General features: G+C 48.0%; 1 protein-coding gene across 1 annotated transcript in view; it reads left to right on the plus strand.

The window, feature by feature from the left end:
- Nucleotides 1–18440, plus strand: part of gpr158a (G protein-coupled receptor 158a) — a 777085-nt gene that overhangs the window by 723382 nt on the left and 35263 nt on the right. The gene's annotated exons all lie outside the window — the stretch shown is intronic.

The raw sequence follows: 18440 nt of genomic DNA on the forward strand, positions 1-18440 counted from the left end.
GACTATCTATTTCCCTTACAATCGAATCCCCTGTCACTATAGCTCTTCCACTCTTTTTCCTGCCCTCCTGTGCAGCAGAGCCACCCATGGTGCCATGAACTTGACTGCTGCTGCTCTCCCCTGATGAGTCATCCCCCTCAACAGTACCCAAAGCGCTGTATCTGTTTTGCAGGGGGATGACAGCAGGGGACCCCTGCACTACCTTCCTTGCACTGCTCTTCCTGTTGGTCACCCATTCCCTATCTGGCTGTGTACCCTTTACCTGCGGTAAGACCAACTCGTTAAACGTGCTACTCACGTCATTCTCAGCATCGTGGATGCTCCATAGTGAATCCACCCGCAGCTCCAGTGCCGCAATGCGGTCAGTCAGGAGCTGCAGACAGATACACTTCCCGCACATGTAGTCATCAGGGACACCGGAAGCGTCCCTGACTTCCCACATATTACAGGAGGAGCATAATATGTGTCCGAGCTCTCCTGCCATGTCTTAACCCTTAGATTAACTTAGTTTGGCAACAACAATGCTAAAGGTTACTTACTGATAAAGAAAAGAAGAAAGAAAAGCTACTCACCAATCACCGGCCAATTACTTACCCCCTTGGCTGTGACGTTATCTTTCAATTTCTTTCTACTTTTTTGCCTCCCTGCTGCAGCTGCACCGGCTGGCCTCTCCGACGCCTCCTCGATCTCCCGCTGGCGCCTCCCGACTGATGGGCCTTTTGCAGGCCTCCCGACTCTGCTGCTCTACCTCTCCAATGCCTCCTCGACCTCCTGCTGGCGCCTCCCGACTGATGGGCCTTTTTTAAGCCTCCTGACTGCTAAGCCGCCTCTCCGACGCCTCTTCAACCTCCCACTGGCGCCTCCTGACTGATGGGCCTTTTGTAAGCCTCTTGACTGCTAAGCCGCCTCTCCAACGCCTCCTCAACCTCTGCGTGGCATCTGCGGCATCTCACAGTCAGTCCCCAGCAGATGCATCACACAGGTCACCGATGCCACGTTTAACAAGGAAGCCCATTATGTAAACTTTGGCATTAATGAAGCCAGTATTACTGAATGGGCGCTCAGCTTTGCCAGTCTGGCTGGCTTCCTACAGGGTCAGGGCATCATCGACTGCACACATGGTAATCAGGGCAACCCCACATCACCCAGGAATGTTTGCAGGGGCTTCCAATCTCTCAATGTGCAGCTCATCTGCAACCCTAGAAAGATGATCCTCTATGTGTGCGTGAGATTCCCTGGTAGCTGTCGTGACTCTTTCATACTGCGCCAGTCCGTCCTCCCTCAGCTCCTCAGTCCTCCAAACACACTTACCGGCTGGCAGCTTGGAGACAAGGGCTATCCACTGAAGATGTGGCTCATGACACCCTTGAGGAGACCAAGTACTGAGGCCCAGCAGAGATATAATGAAAGCTACATGTCTACCAGATGTCTCATAGAGCAAATAATAGGCATGCTGAAGATGTGCTTCAGATGCCTTGACAGATCTGGAGGAGCCCTTCAGTACACATCAGCCAGGGTCTCCAAAATCATCATCTTTTGCTGCGTGCTGCACAACATAGCGCAGCAGCAAGGATCGGAGCTGCAGGAGGAGCAAGACGCACAGCACACAGCCTCTTCAGAGGAGGAGGACATCAGCTGGATGAGGAGGAGCAGGAACCTGATGTGGAAATGGCACCAGCAGTGGCTCACATTGTTGCCCGGGATGACTTCGTCATGGCCAGATTTACTTAACTTGCACCAATCCACCCATATGGTTGTCACATGCTGTGCTAAATCGACCACCCCGCGCACCCCCGCCACGCACTCCCAACAACACCATAAAGAATCCCTACAATGACCAACCCATTCCTTTCACCCAAAGCCCCATTGGTCAAGGTTATGTAATTTCCCACCATTCACTCCAAGTCACAAAGCCACTTCCAAGGTAGCAGGCAGAAATGGGCAAGACTGAAAAGTAGTGAAAATAAAGAACTTTATATATGTCATAACAATAACAGGACCTTAACAATAACATTGCTTTACACAACCATGTGTATACCCTGGTGCATCTAGGATTGTGTCACCTTTTGTTTCCAAGTGCTTCGAGATGCAACCCCTGTGGCTTCAGCAGAGATAGAGGCAGGCTGCTCACTTCCCTGCTGCGACTGCTCAAACACTTTTGGCGGACGTCCTCTTGGTTTTGGAGCCTGTGAGGGCTTCGCCAAAATCTGCTCCTCCTGCGACTGTGCAGGGGCAGATTCAGCCATTGGGATCCGAGGAAGCATGTGGGGCTCTGACTGAGGGGGAGGCAAAGGGGGAGAAGTGGGAGCACTTTGAGAGAAGCCCCAACTTCCATGTCCCCTCTCACCATCATTCCTCTCATGGGCCACCCGCACTTCCCTGCTAGCAAGGAGCTGGAGAGCACCTTGCTGCACAGCAGTGGAACCATAAGGACCCAAATCTACATTTAGATCCCCCATAGAGAGGGGGTCAATGAACCTTTGCCTTCTGTTCTCCATAGCTAGCATGTGCTCATGTGAGTGACATATTAGCTGTTCCAAGCAAATGGCCATCCCTTCCATGGAAGAGCACATCATCGCCATCACCTGTGACATGGTGGTACTCATATTGGAGATGGACTCCTCCATTCTCTGCACATTTTCAAACATCGTGGTCGCAAAACCTGTCAGAGCCTCCTGCAATTGTTGCTGCCCCTCCAGGGTCATCCTCTTTCTCAATGGCCCCTGAGGCTCAGCATCTGAGCAGAACTTGCAGCGTCCTGCACCCTCCGGTGAGGAGTCTCCATTCCTGTCCCTGTCAACACCATCTGCTCTTGCTCACTTGTGAAGTGTGGGACATCAGGTGACAACACTACTCTATCTCACATAGGACTCACCGAGGTTTGAGTATCTGCACTGATGCTGGGTGCACTTGGGTCTGCTGACTGTGCACCTTCAGAGGCTGGAGGTTCCCATGAGGAGTAATCTTCCTCCTTTGGCTGGACAGTGGCGGGGTCTCTTTATGGACCTGTGGGAGAGTAAGGAGATGATTTAGCAATGTTATATTAAGAATGGGTAACGATACCATTATGCACATGATGAACATTCAGTGGCTGCTGACATCAGTCACCATATGAGTGACTGCTGTGTGCCATGTGGCTGTATGAGATGTAATTCTGTCACCAGGTTGCTGAGAGGTCCCACTCTCTCCGTCTCCCATTGGCAAATTGCGACACCTCCATGGCCACCTCCTCCACTGCAGTCAAATTACTGAAGACTGGAAGGCCACCTCTGGTTCTCTACCTCTCTCTGTTAATGTGGGCTCTTTTCTCCTGCAAGGAGCGAAATAAAGAAGTTTGAGTAAGAGTGATGGAATGAGTGTAAGGAATATATGGGTTACATTTGTAGAGGGTGATTCTGAGGGAGTGTGGTGCCAATTCCAAATGGCCTCCTTCTATGGTGTTACTTGCTATGATTGGCTTTAGAATGAGGGTAAGTGTGAGGGGTGGTTAGTCAGATGGGGCTGTAAGTATGTACATTGAGAGATAGAGAGAGGGATGGGTGGATCTGGAAGCTATGTTGATGTGAGGAATGATGTGAAGGAGTAGGCTTGGGAAGGCAGAGTGATGAGGATGTAGTGACATGAATATCCGGATGAAGGTGGGGGTAGCTTGGCACTCACCTTTCCTTTCCTCATCAGATCATTGAATCTCTTCCTGCACTGGATCCAGGTCCAGATCCAGATTCAAATAGCCGCTCAATTTGAACATCCTAGTTACCAGGGATCAGAGTTCATTATGGGGTTCCTACTCTGCTCCTTGATTTAGATGAGGAAGGATAATACATGAGGTGCATTGACTCCTGAGGCATTATGTCCTCCCCATCACTGCCCAAGAGCTACACATATTGACTGTGATACTCCTACCTGGGCATGTCAAAGGAAAGCCGGCAGTGCTAGCGCTTTGTCCCACAGCTCTCAGGGATCCACTGCAGATGCCGCAAAGTTGCCAATCACTTTGTGGTGCAGAGTAATTGTGAAACTCCTTCCTGCATTGCTAGTGAGGTAAAATGCACAATGCCCGATTACTCTTGCAGGGTGATTCGCGCTGCCTCAAAAGATCTATCGAGGCTCACTGATCAGCTCCCTTCTAAAGGTAGGCATAGCACAGAGCTCGTACAGTGAAGAACAACTTCAGGATAAAAACCTTGGCAACTTTTTGCTCTTCCCATCACTGTCATTTCTACTTGTTCCTGCTGACTTCTGATCCATGCTCACCCTCCTCAAGCTCATTCTAAATACACAGGGTGCTTGAATCTGATGCTGTGAAACACTCGATTCTTGGCTACCAGCAACTGATCTGTCTCAACAGAGGAAGATCATTTAGAAAGAGGCATCACTGTAGTTCAGGATGGAATGTCTTGTAACAGAGGCGAGATGAGAGTATATTGTGTACTATGCTACTGTATTGTGTCCTCTATGTTACTGAGTGAGAGTGGGCAAAGAAACAAAGCAAAGGCGGATACTTGTCGGGTGAGGCAGCACCTTCCAAACTCTCCATCCTTTCTTGGACTCTGTAGAAGCACCATCTTCCTGTGACTGCTGCAGCTCACCAAAATTGCTGAGAGCCGTCTTCTCTGCTCCATCAAATGAGCAGATCCCCACATGTGGTAAGGTGGTTATGAGCTGCTTCCTCCTGGAAGCACACACAAGCCACCCAAATATAGGACCTAGTGGCAGCATTAGGTCTGAGCACACATTTCCACACTTATGTGGCATGGTACCAGCTCCTTATGTGCCCTGTGACTTTTCTGCAGTCGAAAAAGAAAGGCCACTCTTGATGCTCCGCATGTCACCTTCCTGAGAGTGCTGCAGCTCACCATTTTGGGTTGTGTCATGTGTACTATGTTTCAACGTATGAATACGTTGGCAACCCTCCTGATTCAAGAAAACATCTTCCTCATTTGTTACCTACAAACCTAGAAAACTCCATTAACTGTCTCAGCAACATGCACCTCTACTGACCGCACAATCTTCCTCCAACGTTTCTCCATGGTAATCCAGCTGGGTGGGACTGCACTCTCCTGGTTCCATTCTTATCTATCCACTCATAGCCAGAGAATCACCTGCAATGGCTTCTTTTCCCACTCCCACAATGTTACCTGTGGTGCTCCCCCAAGGATCGATCCTTGGCACCCTTCTATTTCTCAGCTACTTGCTGCCCCTCAGTGACATCATCCCAAAATGCAGCATCAGTTTCCATGTATGCGCTGACTACACCCAGCTCTACCTCACCATCACCTCTCTCGACCCTTACACTGTCTCTAAATTACCAGACTGCTTGTCCGACATCCAGTACTGGATGAGCAGAAATTTTCTCCAATTAAATATTCGGAAGACTGAAGCAATTATTTTTGATCCCCGTCATAAACTCCGGTCCCTAGCCACTGACTCCATCTCTCTCCCCAACTTCTGTCCTAGGCTGGACCAGACTTTAGGATGAGGATGAGTAAACTTGGTGTTGTATTTGACCCCGAGATGAGCGACTGATCACATATCTGCGCCATTACTACGTTTATTTCCACCTCTGAAACATCGCCCGCCTGCCTCAGTTCATCTTTGCTGAAACCCTCATCCATGCCTTTGTTACCTCTAGACTTGACTATTTCAATGCTATCCTGTCCGGCCTCCGATTTTCCACCCTCCATAAACGTAAGCTCATCCAAAACTCAGCAGCCCATGTCCTAACTTGCAACAAGTCCCGTTCACCCATCACCCCTGTGCATGCTGACGGACATTGGCACCCGGTTGAGCAACGCCTCGATTTTAAAATTCTCCTCCTTGTTTTCAAATCTCTCCATGGCCTGGCCCCTCCCTATCTGTGTAACCTTCCTCATTCCTACAACTTTCTGGGATATCTGCACTCCTCCAATTCTGACCTCTTGAACACATAAAAGGTTACTGCACAAGATAAAAGTTCATGGGGTTGGGGGTAATATATTAGCATGGATAGAGGATTGGCTAACTAACAGAAAACAGAGAGTTGGGATAAATGGTCCATTCTCTGGTTGGCAACAGTAACTAGTGGAGTGCCGCAGGGATCAGTGCTGGGACCCCAACTATTTACAATCTATATTGGAAGAAGGGACTGACAATACAAAGGTGGGAGGAAAAGCAATGTGTGAGGAGGACACAAAAAATCTGCAAAAGGACATAGACAGGCTAAGTGAGTGGGCAAAAATTTGGCAGATGGAGTATAATGGTGGAAAATGTGAGGTCATGCCTTTGGCAGAAAAACATCAAAGAGCAAGTTATTATTTAAATGGAGAAAGATTTCAAAGTGTTGCAGTACAGCTGGACCTGGGGGTACTTGTGCATGAAACACAAAAGGATAGTATGCAGGTACAGCAAGTGATCAGGAAGGCCAATGGAATCTTGGCCTTTATTGCAAAGGGGATGCAGTATAAAATCAGGGAAGTCTTGCGACAGCTATACAAGGTATTGGTGAAACATAGAAACATAGAAACATAGAAAATAGGTGCAGGAGTAGGCCATTCGGCCCTTCTAGCCTGCACCGCCATTCAATGAGTTCATGGCTGAACATGCAACTTCAGTACCCCATTCCTGCTTTCTCGCCATACCCCTTGATCCCCCTAGTAGTAAGGACTACATCTAACTCCTTTTTGAATATATTTAGTGAATTGGCCTCAACAACTTTCTGTGGTAGAGAATTCCACAGGTTCACCACTCTCTGGGTGAAGAAGTTTCTCCTCATCTCGGTGTGAGGCCACACCTGGAATACTGCGTGCAGTTTTGGTTTCCATTTTTACGAAAGGATATATTTGCTTTGGAGGCAGCTCAGAGAAGGTTCACTAGGTTGATTCCAGATATGAGGGGGTTGACTTATGAGGAAAGGTTGAGTAGGTTGGGCCTTTATTCATTGGAATTCAGAAGAATGAGAGGTGATCTTATCGAAACATATAAGATTATGACAAGGTGGATACAGAGAGGATGGGGGAGACTAGAACTAGAGGGCCTGATCATAGAATAAGGGGCCGCCCATTTAAAACTGAGATGAGGAGAAATTTCTTCTCTCAGAGGGTTGTAAATCTGTGGAATTTGCTGCCTCAAAGAGCAGTGGAAGCCGGGATGTTGAATAAATTTAAGACAGAAATAGACAGTTTCTTAAACGATAAGGGGTTATGGGGAGCGGGCGGGGAAGTGGAGCTGAATCCATGATCAGATCAGCCATGACCTTATTGAATGGCGGAGCAGGCTCGAGGGGCCGCATGGCCTACTCCTGTTCCTATTTCTTATTATGTTCTTATTATGTTCTTATTATCCTCGATTTTAATCACTGCCGTGCCTTCAGCTGCGAAGGCCCTAAGCTCTGGAATTCTCTCCCAAAACTCTCTGCCTCTATACCTCTCTTTCCACCTTGAAGACATCCTTAAAACCTACCTCCATCTGCCCTAAAATCTCCTTACGTGCTTGGCATCGAATTTTGTTTGATAACGTTCCTGTGAAGTGTCTTGGGATGTTTTATTACATTAAAGGCACTGTTTAAATACATGTTGTTGTTGTTGTTGCTTTGAGAGGAGGAAGTGTTTCCACCCCAAACAGCGCCTACCCTCCTTTGCTGTACCTCCTGCATCGACCTCTCTTTCACAACTGCTGTTTCACCAGAAACTCTGCCCCCCAACCAAGCACCCTTGGAGCCTGTGACAAAATGCAGGTGGTCGTAGCTTTGCAAAATTCGACACAGCCAGCCCTCCGTGTCGCCAGCATTGGGAATACCTGCAGCACAGGCAGGTGCAGACCTGCTGATTTCAGTTTACTATTTTAGGGCTTGTGTACTGTGGGAGCCATTTTATGGTTATGAGCTGCAGAGAAATAGGTTGCCTAACCAGTTGAAAAAAAATCTCCTTATTGTGATATTTTTATCAATGAGTTTTGATTGGAAAATATGATAGAATTTCAATCATGGCAAGTGTAGGCCTTCATTATTATACTAGATTTAGAGGCAGCCATATACTTTGTTTTCAACCACTGGTGGTAGAACCAGCAACCAAAAAGAAAAATAGGGCGGCAGTGCAGTATCGCCACTTACAAATCCTTGAAAACCTCTTCCCAAACCCTACTGGGCGTTCTCTGCTGCTGCCACTTGAAACAAACAAGCAAAGCACACTTCAGGAAGGTTATTACAGCCTTCATGAACTCAGGCTACTACAGACATTAACATTGCTTCTGGTTACAGCCTTCTGCTACTTCCAGATTTATTTCACTTTTCTTTTGGCAGACCTGTGTGTTGCACTGTGAGACTGATGGAAATGTACCTCAGCAAGGAAAGATGGTGAAGAAAAAAGTTGGGGCAGAAAGACAGTAGGAACAAGTAGATAAATTAAAACTGGATGGTTAAAATGATAATTATAGAAACCTTCATGTAGGTTTTTCACTATTATTTTTGAAACACTGCTGTAATGTCACCTCATAATCTCATAATGCATCATTTCCTGCTGCTAACCCGATAATGTCATTATTACTGCTACTTATCATGTATCATGAATTTAGAACAGGATTTTTTTACTTTGGCTACAGACCAAATTCTAGATAATTTAACCACAATTTTTTCCCTTCATGTTCAGGTCACCTGCCGACTTTCTTGCACTGTTCAAATCGACCTGCCGATGGCAGTAATGTTGATTTGTACAGCTCTGACTGGAAAGCAAGCTGATTGAAACACTTGACTTTATGTCCCTGTTTCCACCATATAACCCAAGAAATCAGAGGTTATAAATATACTACATTGGTCTTAAGAGTACAGTTTCCTGATAGTTGTACAATACAGCCTCAAAAGTTAATACCCCACATTACATAATGTGTCATAATTAATGATTCATGGGGTTCTGTAACTCCAAATCAGCTTTCAATATTTGATGTAAGTTAAGTCATAACAGTTCTGTCGTAACAGGTAAATTAAGAAACACATGGGATTATCATTTCTATTAAATATTTATTTATTAATAGTGTCAGCTGTGGCTCAGTGGGTAGCACTCTTGCCTCCGAGTCAGAGGATTGTGGGTTCAAGTCCCACTTCAGGGATTTGAGCACAAAAAAAATCTAGGATGACACTCCAGTGCAGTGCTGAAGGAGTGATGCACAGTTGGAGGTGCTGTCTTTCAGATGAGACGTTAAACCAAGGCCCTGTCGGCTCTCTCAAGTGGACGTAAAACATCCCATGGTGCTATTTCGAAGAAGAGCAGGGAAATTCTCCCTGGTGTCCTGGCCAATATTTATCCCTCAATCAAAAAAACAGATTATCTGGTCATTATCACGTTGCTGTTTGTGGGAGCTTGCTTGTATGAAGTTGGCTGCCCCGTTTCCTACATTGCAACAGTAACTACACTCCAAAAGTACTTCATTGACTGTAAAGCGCTTTGAGATGTCCGGTGGTTGTGAAAGGCGCGATATAAATCCAAGTCTTTCTTTTTCTGCTTTAATCACAAGCCTTATTTGTAATTATGTATTGTTGTTATCTGTTCAATGTATGCTTGCAGGGTTGGTATCTTTCTTCTGCTCATTAACTGCAGACAATCAAAATAATATCATTTGCTACGTCCCATATCCCTTCTATTCAGCTGTGTTAACACCATCTGCCACCCTCCTTGAACAGAGCTGCAGTGGAACGAGCGCTAAATGGTGTCTTTAGCAATGGCTGCTTTCAATTGAGAGTGATAAGACACTTTCAGGAACACATCAAGAAAGGAAATGAAACAGAATGATCTGTCAAATGCTTAAGTGGAAAACAGGAGATGATTAAATGGCAGGGGTAACATAAGCATCAAACAATAAGAGGCATAATGAGAAAAGTCAAAGAAATAAAAGACATATACATTTCTTTGGAGCAGAGATAGGTGAGGGGAGTCCTTATTAAGGTGTATAAAATGATGAGGTGTCGAGATAGAGTGGATAGGAAGGACCTATTTCCCTTAGCAGAGAGGTCAATACCAGGGGGCATAGGTTTAAAGTAATGGGTTGGAGGATTAGAGGGTGGTGGGGGTCTGGAACTCACTGCCTGAAAGGGTGGTAGAGGCAGAAACCCTCAACGCATTTAAAAAGTACTTGGATATGCACTTGAAGTGCCGTAACCTACAGGGCTATGGGCCAAGAGCTGGAAAGTGTGATTAGGCTGGATAGCACTTTTTTGATTGGAGCAGATACGGTGGGCAAATAGTTTCCTTCTGCGCCATAAATTTCTATGATTCTATATATGTGACACAGACGGAGTCTCGATAGCTAAAAGAATGTGGGATAGCTGGTGGAAAGGGTAGCATGAAAAGCAGGCCATAGAAATATAGAAAATAGGTGCAGGAGTAGGCCATTCAGCCCTTCGAGCCTGCACCACCATTCAATAAGATCATGGCTGATCATTCACCTCAGTACCCCTTTCCTGCTTTCTCTCCATACCCCTTGATCCATTTAGCCGTAAGGGCCATATCTAACTCTCTCTTGAATATATCCAACGAACTAGCATCAACAACTCTCTGCGGTAGGGAATTCCACAGGTTAACAACTCTCTGAGTGAAGAAGTTTCTCCTCATCTCAGTTCTAAATGGCTTACCCCTTATCCTTAGACTGCGTCCCCTGGTTCTGGACTTCCCCAACATCGGGAACATTCTTCCTGCATCTAACCTGTCCAGTCCCGTTAGAATTTTATATGTTTCTATGAGATCCCCTCTCATCCTTCTAAACTCCAGTGAATAAAGGCCCAGTTAATCCAGTCTCTCCTCATATGTCAGTCCAGCCACCCCTGGAATCAGTCTGGTGAACGTTCGCTGCACTCCCTCAATAGCAAGAACGTCCTTCCTCAGATTAGGAGACCAAAACTGAACACAATATTCCAGGTGAGGCCTCACTAAGGCCCTGTACAACTGCAGTAAGACCTCCCTGCTCCTGTACTCAAAACCCCTAGCTATGAAGGCCAACATACCATTTGCTTTCTTCACCGCCTGCTGTACCTGCATGCTAACTTTCAATGACTTATGTACCATGACACCCAGGTCTCGTTGCACCTCCCCTTTTCCTAATCTGCCGCCATTCAGGCCAGCGTGATATCGGGTGGCTGAGAGGCATACCAGGGTGATAAATAGTACCAGGATTAGCTGCAATGATAAGGTGCCGCCAAGCACATCTGCAAGCACTTGCCTGACAATGACTCCGGAACTGTTTTAACGATCTGGATCAGCACAGAGGCAGATGCAGAACCATCTGCTGTAAGGACACCTACCCTACCATAAGGCTGGCACAGCCAGTGACAGTAATGACCAGCTGTGATCTGAAACATGATTCTATCTCCTTGCGGACATGCTGCAATGCTGAGCTATGCAGTTGGTACTATGGAGTGGCACACCAACCATCTCATGCAGTGCCACTTCACCCTCAGCAGCTATCAAACAGGAGGCGAAGTTTTGGGCAGCTCGGTCATTTTCCTGCAGACTTAGGCCTGCACTTTGGGTTTCCTTTCATTTCAGTTGTGCCTCCTCACTTCTTAGTCCCTTATCCCTTCAGCCACGCTAAAGGTTGCTAATCGGTTGCGATGTCATTTGACACCGTGAAAACACCTTCAGAAATGTCTATCACCATTGCCCCCAATCCTTTGAATTTCACTTCAATGTAACTTTCCATTCCCAACATAAGCTTTTATTTTCCAATAGACATTACTGGTGGTAACCGGATCGGAAATCTAGGCTCAAGCCTGCTCCTGAAGCTATGCTAATGAAACAATATTGCAAAATTGGATGAATGCAGCACACTTCGATTTAAGTTTGTCATTTGAGTCTAAACAATGGCAAAGGTGACGATTCTAAGCTAAGAACATGGGGCTCTAAATATAGAATACAGATTTGATGTAAATAACAGACTCAACAGCTCGATGTGTCACTGATAATACAGACAGCAGGCTCATTGGGGTGACTCAGCACCGGCTGGAAAATGAGCGAATGTGATTGGCCATGGTGACCATGTGACCATGGTGCACTATCCATCCTTATCCTCCACAACTACTCTGGAATCGTAGAGACTGTTGACCACACTATCCTGATCCAACTCCTCTCCTCTGTTGTCCAGCTCCATGAAAGTGCTATTTACTTTCCAGATCAGCCATGATCTTATTAAATGGTGGAGCAGGCTCAAGGGGCCAAATGGCCTACTCCTGCTCCTATTTCTTATGTTCTTCCACTCTTACCGATCCAATCATAGAGAAGGTATCTTTGGCAATGCCTTCTCTTCCTGCCCCCACACCTTTACCTCTGCAGTCCCCTAAGGATCTGTCCTTTGCTTCTTCTCTTCCTCATCTACATGCTGTCCCTTTACAACACCATCCAAAGACATTGGGGGTGCAAAATTGCCGTGCGCCCCGATTGGGGGCGGTAACCAGCTGGTGCCGAGACTTTCTGTGCCCGCTGCTGAATTGGGCTTACCGCCCCTCAAAGGAAGTTAAGGGCAATCTCCCACGCTCCACTTCCTTCAGGGGCAGTTCCTGGGGCACTACGGGGGCGGGAAGTAAAGCGTTATGCACATGCTCCACGTAGCGCTGACGCGCTTCATGCCCCTTCCCTCTACTTAGTGGGGAGGGCTGCTGCACACTTTGCAAGGCCTCTGATGGCCACCACTACGCCACCAGGGCAGCGTGGGACTGGGCCTACAACCCGGCACCCAAAACGGAGTGCCAGGCTGCGCGATAGTGGCCTGGACCACGCTAGGGCCGCCATACTGGTGCCGACCCAAGAGTTGGCAAACCAGTAAAGATGGCAGCGTAGGACTCTGGCGCTCTCCCCTTTAAGTACTGCCTTGAGAGCGGATGTCGGCCAGCTTCACGACCCGCGGAGCTGGCGTTGACATCCAATCGCCAGCCTCATGGCCCGTGGGGCAATTTCCCCCACGGAGCGATAAGGGGTTGACATGGGGCGGTCAGGGGTCGTCGCACACAGTGTTGACATCATCGCCAGTTGCACAGCAGCCCGGGGTGCTACCCGCGGGGCACGGTATTACCATGACAGCGCCTCCGCAAACTCCCGGGCAATTTCCGGGGAGCCGGTAGTGGAAAGGGACTACCACAGCGAAATTCACCGAGGAAAAGGTAGGACTTTTCCCAGCTGTGCCCCCGCGAGGTTTTCGATGCGGTGCTCGAAAGCGACACCGCTGGGGCCCTTTGGTAGGTAAAAAGTTTTATTGCTTATTATTGTTTTTATTTCATTTTTTAGCATGCATCTGCAGTATTTAGCTCTTGATATAGTTTTATTAATTATTAGTGTTTTTATATTCAGTTTCCATGGTCCGCAATTTTATCGCTTGATATAGTTTTATTAATTGTTTTGGCTCCATTAAACCTGCTGAGTGCTGCTCAGAGGTTTGCACATGCCCCTGTACTTTTGTACAACTTTCAGGTCTGACTCTTTAGTGGAGTCCTGTGGGTTGCAGAGACCTGCTTGGCAGGGTTCACCCTGAGGATGGGAGGAGTGTTGGGAGGGCAACACCTGGTACACCTGGTTAGAAGCAGGGCGGCACGCAGGAGAAGGCATCGCCGTCAGCACCGTGCAGACTGGCAGCGGGCAAGGGAAGCAGCAGCCATGATTCGTTCATTCTGTGCTAGACCAGTGTACCCGCCGTCTTCACTGGCCCGAATCAGGATTGCGGTTGGCTGCTTGGGGACAAGGGATATCCCTGTACACTTGGCTGCTCACTCCTTTCAGAACCCCAGGACAGCACCAGAGCATCCATAGAATGACACTCATTGTGCCACCAGGTGCATCATCGAGCAGTGCATAGACATCCTTAAGCAGAGATTCCGGTGCCTGGGCTGCTCTGGTGGCATCTTGCAGTACTCTTCTCAATGGGTCTCCATAATTCGTCGTGGTCTGCTGCATGCTGCATAACTTGGCCATCATGAGGAGACAGCCGCTGGAGCATCATCAGCTGACCCCATATAAGGCGGGATAGCGCACTGCGGTGACAGTCACAGAGGACACCATTTATTGGTTAGGGCGATTTCAGTGCTATAACAGATGCGAAAACATAATTGCAGGAAAGATGGGTAAATACTTGCCAGGCAACTGGACTGTAAGAATACAGAAAAAAGATGATGTAAAATAAAATGATGAATGCAACAAAGCTTCACTGTCTGTTGATATCCCTACAGAAGTCTGCTTGTTCAATAGCCTGTTTGCAGTGTTAGTAACATTTACAAAAGAATATAAGAAATAGGAACAGAGTAGGCCATACGGTCCCTCAAGCCTGCTCCGCCATTCAATAAGATCATGGCTGATCTGATCATGGACTCAGCTCCACTTCCCCGCCCACTCCCCATAACCCCTTATCCCCTTATCGTTTAAGAAACTGTCTATTTCTGTCTTAAATTTATTCAATGTCCCAGCTTCCACAGCTCTCTGAGGCAGCGAATTCCACAGATTTACAACCCTCTGAGAGAAGAAATTTCACTTCATCTCAGTTTTAAATGGACGGCCCCTTATTCTAAGATCATGCCCCCTAGTTCTAGTCTCCCCCATCAGTGGAAACATCCTCTCTGCATCCACCCTGTCAAGCCCCCTCATAATCTTACACGTTTCGATAAGATCACCTCTCATTCTTCTGAATTCCAATGAATAGAGGCCCAACCTCTGTGCCCAAGATGTTGGTCACAAAATTCGGATCCATAGGACGCGTTTTTTTGGCGCTACGAATGTGGTTTTGGATCCAAAATTGCGGCCGTGGCACACACACATACTTCTGGTGTGAGTCGCGCCGGACGCCATATTAATGAGAGCATTAGCGCGCGCACTGTCAGCATTTGCCGGATGTATGCAGAGAAGGCAGATCTTGACGTTAATCAGTGTGTAACACTGATTTGACACCAGTACTGCCATTTTAGAGCTTAACGCTCCAGATAATGCCCTCTCTTAAGCTCGCACAGCTGAACACGCGTTCAGCAGCAGGAAGGACTCCCGCCAGCGCTATTTAAAGGGATCATCAACTACTTTCAGCTTAGTTGCTGATTGATTTCTTCTGGCTGTTGCTGTGATTGTACGTGTTTCTTGCTTTCTACAATTCTTTAAAGTTGCTAAAGTCTACAGGGAGTGGTGTGGGAAGTGCTGAACGACGTCTTCATCTGAGTTTGTCTTCTGCACAGACAAGGCCTGGGTGCAGTTGCAGGCATTCCCCTTGACAGCATTACTAGGAGAATAGGCAGAGGTGACAACGAGCAGGTCAAGCTGCTGGAAGAGAGAGGAGGAGGAGGGGGAGAAGGTTTCTCAGCACGAGGCCTAATCCGCTCAGGGCGTTCAGGGAGCAATCTACCTGAACCTCAGCGAGGAACAATGTGTCAGACAACTGTGCTTCACTAAGGAGGTCCTCACTGAAATCTGCCACCTGCTGCAGCCACAGCTGCAACCTCAGTGCAGGGCGAGGCTGGCATTGCCAGTGACTCTGACTGTGACCGTGACATGACCATTAATTTTTGTAGGTCGAGCTTCTTCCAGGCAGGAGCTGGAGATATTTGCAACATCTCACAGTTTGCCACCCACTGTTGCGTAAGGGAGGTCACTGAGGCTCTGTATTCAAAGAGAGCTGAGTACATTTCATTCTCTCTTGCCAGACAGCAGCAGGCAGATCGAGCACATGGCTTTGTGAGGATTGCAGGTTTTCCCATGGTGCAGGTTGCCGTTGACTGCACGCATGTGATTTGCAGGCACCGCATGTCAACTCTGAGATGTACCGCAATCGAAAAGGTTTCCAGTCCCTCCATGTCCACCTGATGTGTGACCATACCCAGCGAATCATGCCGGTGAATGCCCAGTATTCTGGCAGCAGTCGTGATGCCTTCATTCTGCGGCAGTCTGCTGTGCCATCTGCATTTGAGCCATCACTACGAACCAACCAGAGAGTAGCTACTGGCCGACAATGGCTATCTGTTGACAACATGGCTCATGACTCCAGTGCGCAACTCACCTGCACGTGGGCAGCATGCATACAACGAAAGCCATGCAGCCATGCGTTGGCCTGTTGAAATAATGCTTCTACTGCCTGGGCCGCTCTGGAGGAGCCCTGCAGTACTCGGCAGAGTGGGTGTCAAGACTCGTGCTGGTCTGCTGTATGCTGTACAACCTTGCCATCAAAAGGGCACAGCCCTTGCCATCAGCTATACAGCGACCAGCTGAAGAGCAGGTGGAGAAGAAGGAGGAAGAGGCTGGGAGGAGGCAACCTAGACAGCCCCTTTCTGGCCGGGCTGTCCATCCGACTGCAATATCAGTAAACGCAAGCCCAATTCCCCACTCTACCTTCCCTCTATCACTGACCATCAGAGTGTCTGCTTGGTCACATACAAAAATAAAAGCCAACACAAAATAAATATTCCAAACTAAATTTATCAATCAAAGCATTTCATATTGCATACAAATGTCAACTAATCATCCTTGTGCATTCCCTTATTAAATGACATTCCTTGCGGCTTTGCCTGTCCTAGTGCTCCGACACAGTGCTACCCCAGTGGCTGCAGCATGGCTGGTAGAAAGCTGCTGAATTTCAGTGGGGGAGACTGCAGATGGCCTTGGTGGACCACCTTGAGCAGCTCTGGGCCTAGAAGGCTGGGCTTCGGATTGCTTCGGTCTTGGCTGACTGACTGATAGGCAACAGCAAGGCACTGGCAGAACCACAGTGGTGGGAGGACAAATGTTGTCATCCTGAGAGAAGCAGGTTTATGCTCCACGGAGACACTTCCACTCGCCCGGGGCGGTGCTTCAACAATCTTAGTAATCTGTTGGAGGACAGATTGCTTGACTACTGTGACACCCCTTTGAACACTGGTATCCACAACCATCATGGCAGCAAGCTGAGCTTGCATGAGAACAGCTTGCTTGGCAGCACCCAGATGTTGGGTCAGCTTCTGTTGCAATGGAAGCTGAGACATCAGCCATCAGACACTGCATTATGGTTGGATCCATAAGTGCTAATGGAGTTGGCCACCACTTCCATGCTGGAACAGATAGGCTCCAAGCTTTGCGCAAAGCCTGTTCCAAATTAGTGCCAGACTCCTCCATGCTCCATGACATTGCACGCAGGCTTTCTGGCAGGCCTGCCAATGCACCAAGCATTTCATTATGCATACCCATCAACCTTTTTCTGCAGGCTGCCCTGTCAAATTGCTCATCTGAGTCCTCTGCAGCAGAACATGTGTGTGACCTCACTCTCCAGCGAGCTGGCATTTGTGCAACCCTTGCCCCCTGTCCTGGCTGCAGGCCACTTGTGCCTGGTGGCTCACCATGTGCAGATCCCGCCTCTTTGCTATCCTCTAAATTACATGCAGTATCAGTATCTGAGCTGGTGGCTGCGAGTGTGAAATCGAGTGACGGCATTTATTCATCATCAGTGTCTTCCTGCTCTGTCATCTGTTGCTCTTCCACCTCTGCCTGGCCCGGTTGCAGCTCTTGGGTATCTGAAAGGAGAAAAGCACAAGGTAGGATTGTGGTGAGCAGAGTGGGTAAGGAAGAGGTGCATGTTTGCAGCATCTGCAGCTTGTAAATCAGAAGAGATTGTAGGATGAGAGGGAAGTGGGATGTGAGAAAGAGGATTAGCTATGAAGAGACAATCATCTTCTATTGTTTCAGTCCTGCCGTTGGCCACAGCCTCAGCAATGGCTGGTCCAATGGTGGTGAGCACAGCCTCCGCCATGGGGTTAAGGTCATTCAGCTGCACCCGTCCCCCGCTGGTTAGCTCTTGCTGCCTCTGGTTGTGCATCATCTTGTCCTGCAAGAGAGGAATGTGTGTTAATAAGTGTGGTGCAATCTATTGGGTGATGTGGTTGTCATGGCTGAATAGCTAGCAGCGTGTGCAAGCTGTGAGATGTAGATGTGATGCTTGCAGCACTGCTGTGTGAGGGTGAGGTGAAGTTATGAATGTTAGGTATAAGTCCTAATTGATGGAAATTGTTGGTAGGTGAGTGATGGGGGTTTGGTGCCTTGAGCAGTGTGTGAGGCAAGTGGTGCAGTTGGTGGGATATGGCATTTGAAGATGCATTCACTGACCTTGACCACTCGTGTGAGGTCATTGAACCTTTTGCAGCACTGGATCCAGGGCCTCAGGGCTTGACACCTGACATTGACTGCCACGGCTATTTGCTCCCATTGCTTTCTGAGAGTTTGTCTGGAGGGCCTCCTGCCCCCTTATGGATAGAGCACATCTCTCCTCTCCACCTCCTCCACCAAGGCCTTGAGTGCAGCATCAGAAGACCTTGGATCCATTCTCTGCCAGGTTGTGCTATTATTAACTCTTTCCTGGGTCAGAATCTCTTCAACCATGTCTCCCAGCACCTCCTCCAGCCGCAATGCACTTCCCCTCAAGAGGTGCAGGATGGCTTTAGGTAATGCAAGCTAGCTTTAACTGGTGCTAACCTGTTACAATTTGGGGCTTGCTGT

The sequence above is a fragment of the Pristiophorus japonicus genome, chromosome 5 (genome assembly GCF_044704955.1).
Source record: "Pristiophorus japonicus isolate sPriJap1 chromosome 5, sPriJap1.hap1, whole genome shotgun sequence".
NCBI lineage: Eukaryota > Metazoa > Chordata > Chondrichthyes > Pristiophoridae > Pristiophorus > Pristiophorus japonicus.